At 34.0% G+C, this 20,762-nt stretch overlaps 1 long non-coding RNA gene across 1 annotated transcript in view; it reads left to right on the top strand.

The window, feature by feature from the left end:
- LOC148224430 (uncharacterized) overlaps positions 1 to 17,204 on the top strand; it is a 95,074-nt gene extending 77,870 nt beyond the window's left edge. The window contains exon 4 of the long non-coding RNA XR_015802596.1: positions 241 to 17,204. This is a non-coding gene — a long non-coding RNA (uncharacterized LOC148224430). The remainder of the gene's footprint in view (positions 1 to 240) is intronic.
- The last annotated feature ends 3,558 nt before the right edge of the window (positions 17,205 to 20,762 follow it).

Here is a 20,762-nt window from a genome sequence, read left to right as displayed (position 1 = left end):
ATAACTACTAAGATATGAGTGGTATATTAATGGCAGATTTTTTTATTATTTTTAAGTAGATAGATATAAATTTAGCTGATTTTAGTTATTTCATATAAATCTTACCCAAATTGTTTTGAGACACTTCATTTTTAACTTTTTTCTTTTCAATTATGCTTATGTGTATTTTATGTTCTCTTTTTCAATTTCCTCCAAGATTTTTGTTTTATGTTATTTACAATACTTCTGGTATCATTCCAGAGTAATTTTCTGGTTTCATTGTAATTTCTCAAGACGCACATTGATGAATAAACTGAAGGAAGATTTTTTTCGTAAGTATTCTCCTCCTCTGTGTTTTTAAATATTTTGAACCTTCTACTATCTTATAGTAGTCTTTCAGCAAGAGCCTCTCAGTCTCTAGGAGAGCCTTAAAAATCAGTCTTATGTGGTTTAGGCAAAAAGAATGCTTGACCTATTCCATAATGGGAGCATGTTGTTTGCAGATAAGGAAGCACAAGTTATAAATTTCCTGTCAGCAGCTCATGATGCATTTAAGAGTTATATATTCACACATTCTAGCAAAAAAAATACTTCCTTTGTACAGTGCAGAAGGAAAATAAACATTCAAACAAGCATTTTTCATGCTATTAATGGCACATTTGGAGAGGCTGCCGACAATGTCCTACTGTAAAAACGTAATATGTGTATTAATTGGTTCACACAGCTTTAAAATAAGTCATTAATTAAAAAAAAAGATTATAGATAAATGTCAGATTTATTTTAAAAGTAAGAATGGCCATGAGAGGGGATGTTCCTTGGGAAAAAATTTGTAGAAGATATGTGTCATTTTTAATGGTAATATTTCAGCTGACATGTATACTAAAATATCAAATCATGCTTTCACAACTCTTTTGAAAGCCTGCATTTCTCACTCCTTCTATCTGTTTATCTAAATAGGTTACTTGAAAGGCAAGTTCCACTTTCCCAAGAATGGTAGAAGACAAAGTTTCATTTATTGCTTCCTTGATTCCTGTAAAAATATTTCAGCAGCATCTAGAAAAACAACAGCCAGATTTCTTTATGTAGTATAGAACAGCTTTATTTATTAGCCAGAGATTTAGGCATATTCTGAGAAGTGTTACTAGTTGCAGTTCTATTCATGTCTGGCTCCTCAAGACAGGTGTGGTCCCTCAAGAGGAGCAGAATGCCATTGCTTCCTGTGAAAAACAGGCACTAGGAATTTCAGACTGGATTTGCAGAAAAGTGTGCAATGACCTAGGCTGTAGCACTGTCAGTCAGAAAGGTTTCTATTTAACCACAGCACTCTGCAATTGTTCAAAGGCCAAAGTGGTGTTTAGAAGGTGAATTTAGAAGTGAGTTAACACACTTGATCCTTTTGCCTGGAGAAAATGGAAGTGGAGAATGTGAAATGCAATTCAAGCAAACACTGTAGGTTATAACAGAAACTATTGATATATTTTATTGTCAGCTACCACAACACTCAAATCTGTACATTTGCTGTCTGCTTTAAAAAAAAAAAAGGTAAATTGAAAAGACTAATTTTTTTTAAATGATCTTTACTAGTCTGGATAAAAGAGAAGTTTTATTAAGGAAGTTTATGATGAGTTTTAGAAGTTTTATGAGGGAGTCAAAAAGGTTTTTGTTTTGTTTTTTTTTTATATAGGGGTATGTTCTAAATAGGAAATAAGCTTAAAATATGTCAAGAGTAGGAATAGATTCATTTCTTTCACTATTTTATTCCTGGAGTGGACAGATAAAAATAACGAAGTGATGATTTTATACAAGAGGTTGGCCTTTCAGAATATGATGCAGATACATAAATGACATCACTTTGAGTTCAGTTACCATTTTGTTGAACAGTAAATATTGATTCTTCAGGTCACTGACACAAAAAGTTTAGATTAATTAAAAACAGATTGCTTCAATCTCTTTACAGTTGAGTCAAAGGATTAGGGAAAGTTGTCATTCTTTTTTCCCCTTCTTTTGTTGGAATATTTATTTATATACTTAATTTAAAAAAAAATTTCTCTTACCCTTTTTGAGAAGGAAAATGGATTTTTTCTTTTTTTTTTTTTTTTTTTTTTTTTAAGGGGACTCTGCCACAGGTACTGAATCTGTACCTATATCCAAAATACATTAGCTCTTCTGCTGTAAAATGCTATGGTGGTAATCTAAAATATCCTATGAAATTTTGCATCTTCACATATGACTTAGATTTTGAGCCAATAAAGTTACCTGTAAGATTATGAACCATAAAACCCTGAGATTATATCACTATTCTTACAGGAAAATTTTCAACTTTAAAGTCGACACTTTAATGTTGTCACATAAAACAAAACAAAACTAACATTGAAAATCAAATAATAAATTAAAAAGAGAATAATATATAACAAACAGCCTGTAACTGAAGACCATGAAGAATTTTTTCTGCCTGGGTAGTTCTAAGCAAGGTTGTACTCACAGTTGTAATGGACAGAGGATTATTAACAGGACATGTGCATAATATGAGTTTAGAAGATAAGGAATGAAGTATATCAGGAAACTTGCACCATCTCCAGACTTGTTATATAGTGCTTAATCCAAAATCCACTAAGCTAGCCAAGGTAGATCCTTATAATTTTGACACTGTGGAAACTGGAAGATCCTGAAGCCTAAATGCTACCTGGTATTTTATGCTGAAAAAACATGGCTCAATTGCATTGAAAGCTCTGTTTGAAGTGAAAATTACTCAGCATTAGATTTTATGTTCTGCCAAAACAGGCCATAGGTATCTGTGGCCTCCTATGAGCATTCAGGAGACTAGAATGCCCCCAGCAAATACTGTAGTGAAGGTTAAACACTCTCTACAGACAGTACTACACAGAATCCTGAATGTCTCCCTGACATTCAGGGGTTTAGCTTCAGACGTGAATGTCACGAAAGAAATTACATGCAACACTCTGGGTGAGACATGCCTCCTGCATCAGCTCATCTTCCAAGTCTTCTGGGAGTTAGGCAGAGTTTGACATAAATTTCTACAGAATCATTTATGACTTCCACAGAACACTTTTATAAAAGAAATATTATCACAAAACATTGTCTTAATAAAGAATTAAGTTGATTTTAAATATCCACTTTCCTTAGTTAAAAAGAAATACATAAAATCTTTATAGTAGTGCATAAATCATAATGGCTTCTGAATTGTTAAATATCACTCACCACACTGCATAGCTAAAAGCAAGGATGCAAAATCAAAATAGATGTAGTCACATGGGGAGTGCATGTTATTACTTGTCTAGAATCCATGTCTATTCCTCTGCTAATGAAGAGAATGCATCACAAACCATTTTTTGGTTCTGCTGCCATCTGCCTTGGCACATCTTATTTCTGTACAGACAAACACTCTTTTATCCCAAACTGTAGTAACTGCATCCAGATTGCTTGGGAGGAGGTGTTCCTGGCCTATGATAGCATCAAACTGTGCCTGGGCATAGTCTCTGAGAGTACTGGTTGATTAGTCCAAAATTATTTCAGCGGCCATGCTAAGAATTTAACAGTATGAATGACCACATGTCCATGTGCAAGTCTATGCATTGGCCCTGTTTAGTTCACCAGAACATATGTATTCCATATTATTTGGTATCTGTCAGTAGTGTTATATGTGTTTGTGTAAGAATAATGGTAACAGAAAACAGTACTGAAATCAGGAATAGTGAATGAAATGCACTTATGGTGAAACAGGAGCTGTGCAAAATTTGCAGCATTAGTGGAGGGCAAATTTTCTCCTTCATTAACCTTCATGTTAAATAGCCAGAGGATCCTCCTCATGTGTGTGAAATTCCTTTTAATATGTTATTTATTCAATACTGTCCAGCATCCCATCTTTTAACCTTAGCAGCCTGACACCACATTTATCCTGCATGTGGATGAACAAAACCAAAAATGTTTTGATACATCGAAGCAATCTATAATTTGTTTGTTCCACTTTTGGCAAGAGAAGTAAAAAGGTACACAAAGCAAGTATATATGAAATATGATTCTTTCTGAAACCACTTCGATATGATCAGCCTCCAACATGCTCTGAGGTCATTGAGCATTATATACGATGTTACACAATGGATGGCACTTCAGGTTATTAGAGCACAGTTGACAGCCAAACTTAACTGTGACATACAATACAAGAACTCCAGTTCCACAGAACAGAAAAATGCTCTCATCCTATTCTGTATGAAGCCCAGGGATGTATGAATGTATGCTGGACACAGGGTGTATTTAAAGAGGGGCAAAATATTTTTTGATATAATATTCAGAGGGAAATATATGTGCAAAGTGCATTTAGGTCTATTATTATTCCAAAATTTTTTGTTGCTTTACAGTATTTACATGGTAAGGTTTACTGTATGATATATATGTAACACTTACTGAATAAAGGAAACAAGCTCAAAAGTTGAAATCTTTAATATTCAGAGAAAATGCATAACTGTCCAAAGCATAAAATACTTCAGACTTATTAATGTTAGCACTAACAAAATTAAATTACAAAAACAAGTATAGCTAGGGCAATACTGTATAGAACTATTATACACTTCCCCCTGTAATTTATTTCAACTCTTTAATTCTGCAAAAGAAAGAATAAAGCTTTTTCTAAAACGTTCAAAAACTCATGCTAAGGAAATTGGCAAGATACTTACACGTGACTCTGTGAAAATGATCACTAATTCCTAATCAACTTTGCAAATATAACATTTTTGGTTGGGTTTTTTGTACTATATAATATACAAGAAGAAAAAGATGAAACAAACAAAAAAAATCCCACAAACCAAATTTACAAAAACATTGTAAATAATATATTTTGTAAGGTGTTGAACAATAAATCTTCTCATGTTCTCTGTTCAGACTAGACTATGTTGTTTTTGCTATAGGTAAACTCAGTTAATGCAACTTGTGTATATCTGCTCTCTGAGAAAGCAACAAATTTACAGTTTCTCTTTCAGTCTTAATAATATGAGAACGTTGTGTGATAGATTGCCCATGACACAAACATCCTTCCCAAATATTCCAGTTTGCTCTGCAAAACAGTCTTAAAATTTCAGTCAGTATATTAAGAATTGTCTGGATCTCCTCAGATGTTGATATTCTGGAAAACTGAGAGTGCTCTCAGAATGGAATTAGCACACCCCTTCTCATTGTTTCTGCAATGTTTTACCCACCGAGCAACACCTGCTTTGCTGGTAGCCCCACCACAGTTGAGAAAATCTACATCTTTACCTCTACTGCCATGTCATCTTAAACAAAAGCAGAAAAACGCCAGTGTGATGGCAGTAGCTGCCTGAATGTTTTACTGACAGCATTTCATCTAAAAACAACGATGGCTTATGACACAATGCTTCGTGTTACTCTATGAATATTTCAGAGTGGACCAAACTACCTTCATTAATAACACATTGGAGAATATAATTTTGTAATATTTAAGTCATAAATTAATTCAACATACAGGTTTGTCACATAATATTTTCTTTAATTCTTAAAACTAAAAGTTTTACCATCTTTCCAAAAGGCTGACTTGGTTTTAAACAAGATATAAATAAATGCCATCCACTTCCTTAAACAAAACCTTTCAATTATTTTTTTGAAACTCTTACTAATATATCTAGTCACTATCATAATCTATTTCTGCATATTTCTTGATTCCTATCTCACCCTGGTATCTGGAACTAAGCAAACAGGTGAAATCCATTGTTTGCATCCTTGTTTTTCTATATTTCTTTGGGAGATAAAACAAACTTAAGGACTGTAAAAACTATTTATTTCCACTAAGACATCTCTTAAACTGCAATCGAACTTGCCATCTTATTTAGAATATCTATTACAATTATTTTGCTTTATGGAAGTAATTGAATGCTGACTCTGTTATGTAATACGGATTTAGAGCAGCTTTTAATAAAAAAAATTGAATTCCAGTGGTTTGAAATTGCTCATCTCTGTCATTCATACACATATCAAAGGTGTCACTAGTGTGTCTAAATACATGATTAGATTCCACATTTTCCCCTGTGCACCCCAAGAAAAAGTGGCTGAAGATCTCAGAAACACAGCAGTGGTAATGAAACCCCTGAAGTTCATAAGAGCTGCATACCTCGTTGCATGTAGCAGCTGAAGTTTTGTATTTATCAGTCTACTTCCTGCTGCATATGTTTCTTCCACTCCCTCTTTGACTGCTCTTCTTGGGGAAAAACAAACAAACAAACAAACAAACAACAAAACTAATTTCCAAGGCAGAAACTAACAGCACTGTGGTCTTCTAGCTGCCAGAACGTAACAAAATGGCTATCTGAGCATCTCCTCAGATGGCCATTCTAGCAGGTGTTGATGTTGATCCTGCTTCATTCAACAACTTCTTGTTTCCCTGGAAGAAGCTTACATCTGCTTGGGCAAAATCTGTCATCACTGCCATTTCATTTGCAAATGCCATCTGTCTTGCAACTCCCTCAGGAAACAATCTTTCTTATCTGGCTCACAAGACGCATCCACATCATTTGCACATTTCGAGCAATACTTTCTTGAAGTGCTATATGTCATTGCAAAAGTGTCACCTTAATCCCAAAATTAACAGATACCATTGTAACCAACTTCACCATCCCCTGTTTGCAACTCTGCACATCCTCTTTATCACCGACGTGAAATATCTTCCTAGAGTAGACTTAAAAAAATCAGAAAGCTTTCGTGTAAAATTTCTCCATTCCTCTGCCCCTGGAAAGACCCTTTCTGAACCCTGAGCCAGATTCAAGCTGAGGGTGGTAGATTTCCCTGTCTCTTTTTAGCAACATAGATAAAGCCTCAAGAAATAACTTAGTCAATATGCCCAAACAATAGAATTACCTTATAGTTGGCATGCACAAGCGCAGCTGGAGCCTTATTATTTCCTTATGCCCATCTTTGGTGAAAAAAAAGAGAAGAGCTTGGTCAAAAGCTGATAAAATCTCATGTTCATTTAACTTACAGGAAAAGCTCCTCTGTCATCTTCAAGAAAGTGTCACTAACTGTGACAATGAAGCCCACAGATGATATCAGAACTTGGCTGTCTTCTAGGCCTATATCTCAAAGACAGCATAAACAGATATCATGTAAGCAAATTGTAAATATGCTTTTGGCAGCACTGTGCTGATCGTTGCTTGCTGCTTTGTAGACATTTCCATAATTCTCAAACAGAAACAGAAAAAAGTACATTCAGAGCCACTTAAAAACTGTGTCAGACAAGATTAAGATGGATTTAGGTTAGCCTGGGATTCTGTAGCTAATATTCTCCACAGAGTCAGAAACGAGATGACAACCAGTGTACAACTAAACAAAAAACAACTGAAATAATGTCTTTATTTCCACTGTGTCAGACTAATCTGTGATAGTACTTGCAAATGTAAAACATTCTTTTTTAGTCTCTGTTGAAAACTAGTGCTGAACATCTTCTATACAGGAAGTGCTTTTCCTTTTCAAATACTGCCTAATATTAGTGTCCACAAGAGCACAATAGGCCTAAATGCCAATCTTATGGCTGAAGATAAAAACTAGAACAATTTGCTAATCTTCTGCTGCGCATAGATAACATTGATTAGTCCACATTGTGCTTTCAAATAGTCGGGATTTTCTGTCTGGGTGGTGGGAAATGACTGTAGGTACAAAGACAAACTTTTTCAAAGGGGCAAATTTTGAGAGGTTTGTATAAAACCTTTAATGAAAATGAAGTTATTTGGTTTAGTGGTAAGAAAAAGTTGCAGATTACTTTGCAATGGGCAGAAAGTAGATAATTATAAATGTATGTTTCTGTAGTTTCTGTTCTTGTACCTTTCTAAATAAAATACCAAATTTCAACTCTAAAATTATACACCTAGAATGAATTAGCAGAACATATTAAAAATATACTTACATATTCTATACTATAAATATATTAGACAAAATAATAGGACATTGGCCTGAATCCAAGTTATGCCAGTGATCCCTGGGGCTTGCTTGCAATGAATAAAGTTACACAAGTATATGTTTTGTAGATTCAGTCTTGAGTCCTGAAATAATCTACACTTAGTTTAGCTCTATGACAACTTACTTATCACCATCATCTATATATATGTGTAGAATTTAAAAAGAAAGGGTGCAGTATTTGCCATATTTAGTTCAAAATTTCAACTTTTAAAAGTATAGATATAAAATGGTCCCTATTCTCTACATGAGAGGACAAAGCAGTGCAATTATAGATAAGCAAGAATCTGACTTCTCTCTGCACATCACAGAAATAGACACAGAATACACCATTGATGCATACTCAGATATCAAAAGATATTGAGAATTTCAGAAGAGGGAAATTCAAAAGACAGATAATTACTCTAGAAGTCTTTGCAGCATCCCACACATTTGTATTGCCGTGAGGAAGTTGCAATTTATTAACAGCTTAAGTCAAAATCAAAGGTGTTTTTACATAATTTTTCTTAAGTTATTCATGACCTTCATTTATTTACTTAGAAGTATGTAAAATTTAAAACCATAATTGTGACATTAAGTTTTACAAAATTTAGCCCAGGATACCAAATTTATCCAAGTAACTCAACGCTGTCTGATTAGCTCAGAAGACTCTAACTGTGCAGACTTTCAGACAGAGGTAAGATTAAAATGAAAATTGGAAAACAGAGTAAATAAACCATCAATAAAACAAGTAATAATTTCAGAGGAGAAATGGACTGATATTTATTGCTACATTTTTCTTCATTGCTTTTAATTAAAGATGAGATTGCTATTTGACAACACACAGTTTAGTCAAACAGAGATCATAATTCTTCATTTTGATAGCATTTAAAATAAATTTTTTGTCTCAATTAAAAATATTCTATTTTTGTAAGCACAGTCATGATACTTATTCAGCAGTACTTCAAATCTTGTATAATCTCGCTAATAGAGGAAACTCTTGATTCTAGTTCGATTAGTAATATATGTGTCTTTTCATAAAAAATTTTAAAAGTATTTTTCCATATTTCCTATGATTTTCAGTCTTGGTCAATTTTCACTTGAAAAGATAAAGTCTCATGAGTATCAAAACCAACACTAATTAGATATTAAAACACATATTCAACCAAAAAGATTTACCAAGGAAGGCTAATAAAAAGAACATGTTTTTTTTTTCCAAATACATTGATTGTTCTAATTGCAAATTGTAGAAAGTTAATAGAATCCCACTGTTTGTATTCTGAGGGTTTTTTTTTTTTTGTTTCTTACTTTAATTTTGGTTTTGTTTGTTTTTGTTTGTTTCTTCTGTTAGTTTTCTCTTTTAGGAGCATTGACTGTATACTAAAAAAGTCTATTGAGGAATAAGTTAGGATTAAGATTTTCAGTATAATTAGAAATTGAATAAACTAGAGCCAAATATAGTTTACAAATTTTTAATCAGTAGAGAACATCAAACTTTAACTATTTTGCATCTTCACCACATGGCTGTGTTTGTTTTCTATACATCCTCCTATTATCACAGCTGTTAAGATGGGAATCAAAGACCAGTCTCTAGATTAGGTGATCCACCAGGCATAAAGCATCATCATTCCTGAAATCAGTGAGCAATAAGAAAACAACATTGTATTCAAACATTTTGACATTCTGAGGAAGAGAGGAGCGGTCTGTCTACAGATAGTTCATCTCAGGGTATAGACTTCAGCATAAATTAGCCAGGGATTTGAAATCATCCCTGTAAATCTGGAATAAAATGCATGAAATGCAGCACTGCCACAATGCTGTAAGCATTTGAATGAAAAGAGAAAAGTTTGTTGGTTGTTTTTATGTGTTTGTTGCTTTTTAAATATTTGTTAAGTTCTAAATGTGAAATCCTAGCAGAAAATAAACATAGATGGTCTTCTGTATGTTTATCTTTCAAGGTTCTTAGGATGACTATATCTTGATCAGCAACACATTTCTAAACAATTATTTATTTGTCACAGTTACGTAAATGTCTAGGCAATATTTTTTGTAAATTAATTTTTACTCTTTTCTATCTGTACGTGAAAGACAAAGTAGGCACCATTGTTAAAAGGAACTCTAGTTGTGATCTTTAAATGAAGCAAATTCCTTTACATACTCAAATGAATATTTCCTTGGAATACACACCAGAAATAATAAATAAGTTATTCAGGAAAAAATATACTGAACACCAAAGAACGTCTGGTTGTCCACAGACTGCTTAGTAATTTTCTTCATTTTGTCTCTTCTGAAAGCTTTCTCTGTTCCTTGTATGGGATAGAGTTACACTCCCAAGCTAAAGAAACTTCTACATATTTATACAGCATTTTTCATCTTTTTGTGTCATGGAAACGAATAACCAAATCATTTCTGCATTCTGTGGGAATACTTTAGAGATGCAGAACTGCAGGGAATCCCCTTCTGTCCTGAAGTTCCTCCCTGCAGAAAATAGGACTGGACTGTTGTGCTCCCAGAGGTCAAAGGCAGAGGACGGAGGATGCTGCTGGCGGTGAGGCAGGCATGGAAAAGGGCATGGCCCGAAGCAGGGTGCAGCATCCCCAGGAACCAGCTCTCAATTGTGGAGCTGTAACTGAGAAAGCTTCTCTGTGTGTATTGTACAGAGTCATCAGCACTACCCAGCACACAGCCTGCAGCGCCCTTTGAAGTTTAGTAAGCGTGCTGAGTTGGCGTGTCCTTGAAATCCAGTAGAAAATTTAGGTCCAGCTTGCCACTGAGCTGGAGAAGCCTCACATCCAGCTCTTCCAGCCCACCTCTAGCAGTGCTGCAGCATCATCGTGGCTGTTTGCAGGTGTGTCTGTGTGCTCACAGGTGTGTGCATGCAGACGTGTCTTTATGTTTGCCTCTGTCAGTGGTGTGCCTGTCTATAGGCACTCATATGTAAAGTAATGTATTTTTGTTATAAGTGAACCCTTTTCTATCCAACATTCCTATGAGAGATGATAACGAAGTAAGGGTGATATTTTGCTTCTCTTTTGATATAATTACCCAACCAAAACTTGTGATCAAGGAGATTTTACAGTACTGGTGTTCCTCCCTCTACCGTGTTGTTAGAAAGAAATTTAGATCATATTCCAAGACGAAGAAAAGGGTTTCAATTTCACTGCTCCAGGATTTTGACTCTAGTTTTAAAATGCACAGTTAAACTGAACAGGATTTATTATTTTATTATGATTAATTTACTGTAATTTTTTTCACTGTATGCTGAATATAAACATTGGGTGCATTTTATGTGAATGCACTTTTACTGATAGCCTCAAATATCCATATCTTGCTTATCATGCATACCTAAATAATCTTGGAATTGAGAATTCCTTGTTTTCATGTTAGTTCACAAGATTTTCTTATCTCTTTCTTTATTTATGTTGCCCTAGATATATAATTTTACCACAGGGAAAAATACTGTTTATATAAAATTCATCATGCAATATTTTTAGTAGCACCTCATTTTAATCTTACTTTAATATATTTGGTGTAATTTCAAGCAACAAAGATAATGAGAACAGCCTATCTTCAAAGACAGATTTATCTAAAGAAATATGTTTGCTATGTTCAAGATGAGAATATGTTTAAAATGTAATTTTGGATAAAAGTTTATATTCATTCTATTGTTTTTAATGTTTATAGTGATTATAGTTGCATTTCTATTTAGTACAGACCACCTTCACTTACACTATTGTCTGAGTCAACAGCAAACTGATTGAAGCAATGACTCAAATTAAACACAGGTAGGCTGTACTGCAATCTGAAAATTGAAATAATTTTGTAATAGAAAATTGCCTAAACTGTTGAATTTTATTCCTTTATTTATTCAATACTTTAAGGAAAGATATTTTCAAATATAATGTCCTACTTTTTACATGTGGTTTTCAAGTGAATTGATGATTTTTAAATATTTAATGTACACTTCTATATTTATTGCATGTATTGTACTTGTAAGAAAAATAACACATTTTTTTTCTTGATATGTAATTTTCCTCTAGAGGCTTTCCTGTATTCTTGCACTTTTCCTATCGTGTAGGAGGTCTTAAATGATAATACAAGTAACTAACACAGTTTGTTGTCATTTCTTTCTTCCTTTTTTCTAAAGTACACCATCTTCCTTGAGCAGAAGGAGCGGAATGAATTTTGAATTCTCTCTGTGTTCCTGAGAATGCTTTTGCATAGTACTTAAAATTTTGCCCTGAATGCATGATGTGGAAGGCAACAGCAATCTTCTTTCAAGCAAAATGTTGTGATTTGTCCCTTACCAATCCATGAGGATCTTGAGCAATTTAATCTAAATAGACTCTGCTATTTTCACACATGGGTGGGTAACAATTGCCTCTGAGGTGCAAATGTGATGAACCATTGACCGTGTCATTCAAAGAGAAAAGAAGCCACAAAAGCCATAATATATGCAGTGAACATAAGGCTAAATTTTTATCTTCAGATAATAAGTTTTTGAACTTTTTTTAATGTAAACTTTACATAGTCTCCAATCTTTTCTGTAAACTGGATAGGCAAAAAGACAGAGGTAATTATTGAAAACCAATTGCAGTGAGATGCAGAACAAAAGCTATTCCTTTTTATGATGATAATTGAGCAGAGCTCTAGGCTTAGTAGGATAAAATGATTTCAAGCCTCTTTACATTGTTTTGATTAGGAGATTGAAAATGTGATGTCTTAATAAAGAGAAATGTACAGTTCTAAAAACATATCTCCTTTTCTGCATTATTTTAAATGTAGGTATTTTTTTCTTTGTGTTTTTCACATAAACTGCAGTGCTAAGTGCCAAATCCCAAAATTGCAGGTCCCATTTCCAAGGGACCTTAATAATTGCACCAGTTTGGCTTTGTTAACACTCAGCCCAGTGGGCCAGATCATGTACCCTCTGCCAAGTTGATCTTCCTTCAGTAGCACACAAAACAATAGCTGCATCTCTTGCCCTTTTTTATTCTTCTCACACTTCTGCTAAGGCTCATGAGGTAACTTTGGGCCTCAGAAACATCAAACACAAATTAGTATTTAGGATAACAAAGTGGTGTTTTCTGTGACTAAGTACTGTGTGCAATCTTAGGCAAACATCTGAGACCAAAAAAAAGTGGAACCTCTGAATCATGTGCTGGGTGAAGGTGGTTCTGTTTCTGTAATGGAACATTTCAGATCACTGATAAAAAAAATTATTTCCAGTGCATGACAGCCTAAGTCTCCATCCACATGGTCTCCTACCTCTCTTTTTCCATCTTAGCTGTGATTGTTTTCTCAGAAAGAAATCAGCAAATCTCATAGAGGTAACTTATGTTTAATCATCATGATTTAGTATGTATAATTGCTCCAAGATGAAAAATTTCTGCATCATAATTATTTTGAAAGATTTTCTGGCAGCTATGGATTTCCAACTGGTGAGGTACAGAGGAGAAGAGAGATCAGGTTGGAAATACTTCTGAATTCAGAAAACTATATATCTTTTGTTTCCTCTCTTTTTTTTTTTTTTTTGTCTTACCTTTCTGTTTGGAATTAGTTGCCTACCACAATAATTTGGAAATCTGGCTACAGAGATTTTTCTTCCTATAGACTGTCCTTAGGGTATTTTTGAGCCAGATGCCATTTCAGTCCTGCATAAAAGCTGCTTGTATATGAGATGTGGAACACCAGTGTCATACAGGACAGTTCTGCACAGATGCCAGCTGTTGATAACAACAAACTGCAAAGCTTTCAGTAGTCACAGTTAAAATAAGTTTGTTTTTGTTTTTTTTTTTCTGAAAGACACACAGCCTTCTGGTTATTCAAACACTAGAAACTCTTTTTTTCTCTTTTATTTTCTTTTCTAATGATTTCATCATTAGAAATAACATCACTCCTTGAATTGCAACAGTTTTGTTTGTTTTTTTTTTTTTTTTGTCATAATGCAAAAGAGGCAATTCCCTCTTCTCATCAAATGTAAAGCATAACATGCAGGAGAGACGTGTTTCAAGTGAAAAAAGGAAGGAGAGATGGTTAAACAACATCCTTCATTCCTCTATGTGACTAGAGGCAAGAAACCTCAGACCTAATGCTATTCAGGAGTATTCAGGGAAAAGACATATAAATGAAAAATGGTGATTTGTTCAAAATAAAACTTGCATGGAAATATATAATTTTAGCCACTGCATTTTTTGGGGGGAGGGGGGGGGAAGCTTTCTTTAGATTTCATTAAAGGGTTTTTAAAAAAAAAAATTAAGAAAGAGAGAACTCTCCAATTACTATTTGCCTTATGGTCAGGACACTCACTTGAGATAAAAAATCCTGAATTCAAGTCTGTAATGATCCATAATATGCAGACTTCTAAACCTAATTATTAAAATTTGAATGCCAGAATTACTATTAGTTATTTTACCAATGAATTCATTTTTGAAAGGTCTCATTATAGTGCCACTTAAAAATGTCATCAAATTATAAATATATTCCAATAAATGTGAAAAAATATATTTTCTTCCTTTCCTATTTTGTTTTTAATGACAAACTATGTTTATTGGGTTTTGCCCCAATTCTGAGTCATTAAATTTTTCCCAGGATGTCTGTCATCTCATATTGCAATATTTGATCTTCCATTAAACAAACACAAAATATAACCTTTATAGTTGCAAAGATAACCTTCAAACAATGAAGTGAATGTATTTGGTTTTTATCAGCAATGTCTCATTTGGTCTGAAGCATGAAATGAATGCAAATTTATTTTCATTTATCACACTGTTGAATATTAATACTAATGCAATCCAATTTTTAGTGTCTAGAACTATTTCTATGCTGATCAAAGCCTTCAGGAGAAAAGATGGGAGATCCTGGTGTACTCTCTGTCAGTGCCTTTTGCCTCTTCAGTCTTGGGGAGGTAAAGATTGAGAGGAAAAAAGAGTTTTAGAGCCAATAACCCTGCACATCTATCTTAATAATAACTGAAGATCTGGTCCACTCACACCCATCGAATGTTTTGAAGGTTCACAAACGTCAAAATTTCACAGTCATTAAAATTGTATATCCAAGCATAGAATTAACACAGTTCTGTTTTTTACCTTTACTGATATGATGGAAATCTAGTGCAAATTCTTTCAGACACATCATAATCTCAAAAAGAGGCATCTTAAATTAATTATACAAATATCTGAAAACTATTTCTGTCTGTCTTCCATGAAATTCTTTAGCAAACCCGGTTAGAGTCCTAGTTCTGTTTTCACTACCAAGAGAATGCAATGGCAATCATGATACCTAGAAAAAATAATTCATTGAGCCTAGAAGAAGTCGGATTTGTCATCCATCTTTCCCAGATGGACTTAACTGCCAAAACCAATCAAAAGTACAAAAAAAAAAAAAAAAAAGTGACATGAGATTGGTGTTCCTAGTGATGTTAACATAAAATAAAATAATTAGAAATAATACAGATATAGCTCCATGCTTTTTGGTTTGGGATTTGGGAGTTTTTTGTTGTTTTTTGGTTTTTGGGTTTTTGCATACTACACTAGACTTTAGTTAGAAAAATACTTCACTCATTTTACATCTGAGAATTCCAACACTTTGAATGACAGCATTTATATTAGATTATTTTGATAAATTTATGCCTGATACGATTTACTGGTAGTTTGTGATTAAAATAGAAATCATTTTCTAGAGTAAAAAAAAATTCCAACCAACCAAACTCAACCAGTTTTTCTTAAGAATTTAAAAAATTTGATCCTTTCTAACATAATAATAAATTGCACATCTCTTAAAGGCATGAGTGGCTTAAGAGGGTGGGGGTGGTTGTTTTCTGTGGTTTTTTGTGCATGATGAAACCCAAGAGAAAGGAAACATTACCTCAAATAAGATTTTTACTTAATCTGAAGTTATACTAAAATAGATTGCAGTTAGAATTTTCCTCTTTTGCACTGTAGCATAAAGAATTCTGGAATGATCACACTATATTTCTACTGTGTGTGAAAGCTGCCCATTACCATTAGGATGAAGGAAGTACATGGATTTATTTTCATTTAATCTTTTAATTTTCCATTCCATTCTACTCCACATATGCACCTGCTCCACACACACAGAATAATCAGTGTGGAACTGATGATTTAAAGTTTGAAGTCCACTTTATTTACTTTTTTTTTTTCTGTACAATGGGCACAACTGAAATTAAGCCCTAACAACATGAGATTGGGGTTGGAAGAGGACAGATGAGAGTGTGATGAGCAAAACTGCATTAGCTCAACAAAAACTTTGCAATATTTCTTAAAATAAGCTGCAAATTTTCCTGCAGATTGGGCTATATTCCCTTTCACAGAGTAACTCATGTTTTTATTATGATGTTGATAAACTTCCATTCCCCTCATTCTAAAACAAAATCCCACCTTTGTCTGTGATATGAAATTATCTTCTCCTGTGTTGTGGCATAAAATGATGTGATTTACTTGAGACTACACAAGAAACCTGGAGCAGGGAAATTCACAGATCATCCATTCTGATTAAAGCAGTAATCATGGAATTATCCAGTCTTTTTCCTAAGTAGGTGCTGGGCAAATATTTTTGAAGGTTACACAGATAAATAAATAAATAAATAAATAAATACATAAATATATAAAAATATAAATTATTTGTATTCACTGAATTTGGGGTAACTCCATTTTTTTGGGGTGAAAACTTCAGCTGTTTAAAATCAGAGTTGCTCTACAGATCGGAGTAAAACATAAAACAATTCTGATTAATCTTCCTTGGTAAGGATCTCATTTTTTCATCATTCAAATATTAGCCCTTTTAGCAATGAATCTTTCATATCTGTGTTTTAATGATATTTTCAACTGAAAAAGTTATTATGAATCTATTCCTTCAATTCTATGCAACCATGCTAATTTATTTGAAGGTAATGCTTCCTATGACAGGAAATCAGATTTCAGACATTTGTCACCAGAACTATGCCAGCTGGCCTTTTCAGCCCAGTATTCAAAGCTAAAAAGCTATAGTTCTGTGCTGAACTGAAAAAAAAAATATTTATGTTTGGGACGCTGACCCATTAAAAAAAATGGAGATTGCATTTTCTATAATTTATATTTTTAATTAATAAAAAATTTAAAAAAATGAAATCAAAATAAAATAAACTATCCCCCCACTAGATATATGCAAGTAAAACTCCAAAGAAATGCTTTATTGAGAAATTATTGTCAATGTATTCAGTATTTGTGGAGCTTTCCAACCAACTGCTTTTCTTAGTCAAAAATGTCCAAGTCAGAAAAAAAGTGTATGGAGAATTTCTTTCTTGCTTAATAAATCTGTGAACAAAGTCTTATGAGTGACAATCATATTTTCTATTATGTTTGATGAAACATTTGCATCTAAGTTCTTATAAATATTTGTATTTACATGTATTTTTATTTAAAAAAAAAACCAAAAAAATTAACAAAAAAAGATAGCTATTATCCTCTAAGTATTCTCTCCAAAATACTTAGCAAGTAATTCTAAGAATGTAGCTTAAAATTATTAAAAATGTACTCTAAGGGCACAGAACAACAAAAACAAAACACCAAAATCCATCACCACCACAATCCAACCCAGACAAAAATAAAAAAAACAAACAAAAAACAAAAATAAAAACAAACAAACAAACAAAAACCACCCACCAACAAAAACAAACAAACAAACAAACCAATACTCAAACCAAGCAATAAAACCGAAAAATCTCAAACATTGTGCACAAGAAAAAATATATCAGGAGCAGGGTGACAAAGGCCTGTTGGTGAGGTTTGGGAACACAGCACTTGTGCGTTTCTTGGTCCTTTCCAGGAATGTAGGAATGCTCATAGCCTTAATATTCATTTAATCATTCCAGTGGTGAAACATTCCTTGTGTGAGTTTAAAGTCCAACATTTCTTTGTTTGGCACATTGACTGACTGCTCCTGCTTCCAGACTGTGGGGGAGCAACCAGGATGGGCAAGGCTTTGGGTGATAGGGTTTTAGGAGAAAGGTGTGAAAAATGGGGTGCACCTTCAAGGAGTGTGAAAAGTCTAGCAGGGAAGTAACTGGGTACATGAGCTCTATTTTATAATCACCTGAACCCTAACTGAGGTCAATTTTACCTGTTTAATGTGCAAAAGGATATACTTGCCTTTATGTAGCCTAGCACACTTTCTTGTTAAGTGTCCCTGTAGATAGCCTTTGTTATGCTCCAGTGAGGAGCCTTTACTTTTATATTATTTTTATCATTGTGGGTGCAACAGTGATTTGAATTAACTCAAATGAGAGTTCAGTGGGTAACTACAGTAAGGCAGGAATTCTGCCCATAATTCTGTGTTAAGGTGACCCTAAGCTAAAAAAACTTCCACACCACATCTGCCATTCTGCCTTTCCCTTGGACAAAAGCAGAAAATGTTAATGCAAAATCATTCAAATTGACAATTCCAATAATTTGCCATCAACACATGATCTTGCAAATTCTCTCTCCCCAGTGCCAGAAGTTGAACTGTACACACAGAAATCACAGTCTGCAGCTTAAGTAGGTGGATTTTCACTGAACATTTCCTTAGGTTCTTTTATTGCTTCCCCTGACTATATGAGAATTACTGACAAGCTGATTTCTTGCAAAACAATCTGTAAGCAAGCTACTTGTAACGATGATAGATCTAAGAACATTTCTTGTATTGTTGTTTTGCTTTCATCCAGAATATAATTTAAAAAGATAATGTTAGCAATAATCTTGGTTTAGTAAATGTTTGCTATGAATAAAACTGCTTTGTTTTCATTTTTCCTTCTTTTTCTCTTGGTAGTAGCAATTAGTTCTGTCTTTTCATGGCTAGTCAGAGCATTAGCATGGAAGTTATTTTTTTTTTCATTGCTTGGGTTGAGCCTGTATAAAATGATGTGGTTCCAGGTTTTATCTAGTATCCCTTGAGCACTACCTACACTACCTAAATAATAATAATAATGATAATGATAATGATAATGATAATAATAATAATAATAATAATAATAATAATAATAAACTGATATAAAAAATACATCACAGAAAAGACAACTGGTAAACAAGAAGTTGTATTTGTCAGAAATTTGCAATTAGAAAATGGAACATGCACCACACCCCCCACCCCCTCCCCCTCCCATTTTTAGATTATAATTTAAGGCATTCATGGATTATTTTATCTGACCAAACTAAATTTGTCTCCAATCAGGGCTGGAGCACCCTTCCTATGAAAGTAGTCTGAGAAAGTTGGGGTCCTATGATGACAGTCTGAGAGAGCTGGTGTTGTTCAGCCTGGAGAGGAGAAGGCTTCATAGAGACCTTAGAGCACCTTCCAGTACTTATAGGCATCCTACAAGGGAGCTGGAGAAGGATTTTTTACAAGTCATGTAGTTATAGGACGAGGGGAATTGTTTCAAACTGAAATAGGGTAAGTTTAGATAACAAAAAAATTCTTTACTGTGAAAATGGTGAGGCCTGGGTATGGGTTGCCCAGAGAAGTCATGGATGCCTCAATCCAGTAAAAATTTAAGGACAGGTTGGATAAGGCTTTGAGCAAAGTGATCTAGTGGAAGGTGTTCCTGGCCATGGCAAGGGATTGGAACTCAGTGGTCTTGAAGGTCCCTTCCAACCTAAAGCCATTCTACAGTTCTATGTGAAAAAAGAATGTAAGAACAGAGAAAACATGGAATGTACTTTCAGAATGGAAGACAAAACACTAAGTGAATTCTTACTCCTGCATCAGAGATATGCTGATGCACACAGCAGGACCTGAATGCCCAGATGTCAGGGTCTAGTGCTGTGACTGTCTTTATAGCCTATGTGTATGTGTGCATTTTCCCCTGCATAAAGACCTAAAGGTGGTGAAAATAATAATGCTCATGTCTGTCCCTACAGAGCATGGGGCTCTGTCTAGATGCCAGAGAGCAAAAACACACCTTACTTTGCAATTCCGATGCAGTACAGGCAGGAATTTTCATATCTCTACAATGGACAAATACTTATCTTGAGATGTCTGCAACAATGAAACCTTTTGTTTGAACTCTTTTACATTTTGTTGTTTTGTATTTTCTCCTAACAAATAGCTATTGAGGCAGGAGGAGCAAAAAAGCCCAGCAGATTTACTAACTTGGTTCTGCTTTTCTAAAGATACTCTTTCCGATGAGATATATTTGTACTTGGACAGCAAATATAGAGGACTAAACAACTTACTAATGCTCCTTGAGGAGACTTTGAAGGAATGTTGTTTTGATGGATTCACCCCGTAATTCTTGCAACACCATAAGGGTAACAACATTTATATGCTAAACATGTAACAACTATTATATGCTAAAGTCAAAAATATTTCATCTTTTCAAAATTTTGAGAGGTGTTGAATAAAATGAAGGTGGAGTGGGTTTTAGTCAGTAAAGTAAGTTTGATCCTTTTACACACCCACCTAGCTACATCAGAAAGCAGACTCTTAGTATCCAGAGCAGAACTGAATGTGAAAAAATCCAGTAAAGTGACACATTTTTGGACCAGATTTGAGATGTCTTAGTGGTATCCAGATCAACTTTCCAATGTAGGAAGTTAAACAGCAAGTCAAACTTGCAGGCTTAGTGTTGATAGTGGACAGTGAATGAACTCTGGCAATGCAGGCCAGTCTAAATTAACACAGTCATATATTTGCAGCAGTGTTATCAACATTTATACAGCATTGTTTCCATTATGGGTTTGCTGCACAAAATATTGCATAATAGGACTGTGTAAATCCTCTTATTTTGCTGTGAAATATTTTTGCTGATGTTAGGAAGCTGACTTCTCTCCATACCTTGAAAAAACAAGTGAAATAAA

The sequence above is a fragment of the Sturnus vulgaris genome, chromosome 3 (assembly GCF_052056855.1).
Source record: "Sturnus vulgaris isolate bStuVul1 chromosome 3, bStuVul1.hap1, whole genome shotgun sequence".
Taxonomy (NCBI): domain Eukaryota; kingdom Metazoa; phylum Chordata; class Aves; order Passeriformes; family Sturnidae; genus Sturnus; species Sturnus vulgaris.
Note: the sequence above shows the minus strand (reverse complement) of the source record. Positions and strands in the feature narration are given on the sequence as shown.